At 50.7% G+C, this 962-nt stretch overlaps 2 non-coding genes and 1 pseudogene across 2 annotated transcripts; all 3 read right to left on the reverse strand.

Moving 5' to 3' along the window:
• Positions 1–84, reverse strand: LOC123179129 (uncharacterized; annotated as a pseudogene).
• A 301-nt stretch (positions 85–385) lies between these two features.
• On the reverse strand, positions 386–504 carry LOC123179127 (5S ribosomal RNA). Its single transcript, XR_006490124.1, has one exon. It is a non-coding gene; the product is annotated as a 5S ribosomal RNA (ribosomal RNA).
• Positions 505–805: 301 nt separating this feature from the next.
• LOC123179128 (5S ribosomal RNA) lies at positions 806–924 on the reverse strand. Its single transcript, XR_006490125.1, has one exon. It is a non-coding gene; the product is annotated as a 5S ribosomal RNA (ribosomal RNA).
• Between the last annotated feature and the right edge of the window lie 38 nt (positions 925–962).

Genomic DNA, 962 nt, shown 5'->3' on the forward strand with positions numbered 1-962 from the left:
ATCCTAGTACTACTCTCGCCCAAGCACGCTTAACTTCGGAGTTCTGATGGGATCCGGTGCTTTAGTGCTGGTATGATCGCATCCGACATGTTACCCCCGTCTTCGTCCCTTATGCTTGCCCCTCCCAGCTCCACTACACACACGATTGCACATTCCTTTGGCCGCTCCCGCTCAACTACGGAGACGAGTTTTACCACGGTTCAACTGCACCAGTGCCTATTTACCATGGTTTCGACCCCTTTCAGAACACGCTTGCCGCCGCTAGACGCGTGAATAATGAGCAGCGAGCTAAAACTTACCGTAAACGTGCAAAATAATAAAACGTGCTAAACATACGTCGCGCTCGTGCGTTTTGTTTTGCACGCGGTGCAAAAAAATTAAAAAAGGAATGCAACACGAGGACTTCCCAGGAGGTCACCCATACTAGTACTACTCTCGCCCAAGCACGCTTAACTTCGGAGTTCTGATGGGATCCGGTGCTTTAGTGCTGGTATGATCGCATCCGACATGTTACCCCCGTCTTCGTCCCTTATGCTGGCCCCTCCCAACTCCACTACACACACGATTGCACATTCCTTTGGCCGCTCCCGCTCAACTACGGAGACGAGTTTTACCACGGTTCAACTGCACCAGTGCCTATTTACCATGGTTTCGACCCCTTTCAGAACACGCTTGCCGCCGCTAGACGCGTGAATAATGAGCAGCGAGCTAAAACTTACCGTAAACGTGCAAAATAATAAAACGTGCTAAACATACGTCGCGCTCGTGCGTTTTGTTTTGCACGCGGTGCAAAAAAATTAAAAAGGGAATGCAACACGAGGACTTCCCAGGAGGTCACCCATCCTAGTACTACTCTCGCCCAAGCACGCTTAACTTCGGAGTTTTGATGGGATCCGGTGCTTTAGTGCTGGTATGATCGCATCCGACATGTTACCCCCGTCTTCGTCCCTTATGCTTGCCCC

The sequence above is a fragment of the Triticum aestivum genome, unplaced genomic scaffold (assembly GCF_018294505.1).
Source record: "Triticum aestivum cultivar Chinese Spring unplaced genomic scaffold, IWGSC CS RefSeq v2.1 scaffold48695, whole genome shotgun sequence".
NCBI lineage: Eukaryota > Viridiplantae > Streptophyta > Magnoliopsida > Poales > Poaceae > Triticum > Triticum aestivum.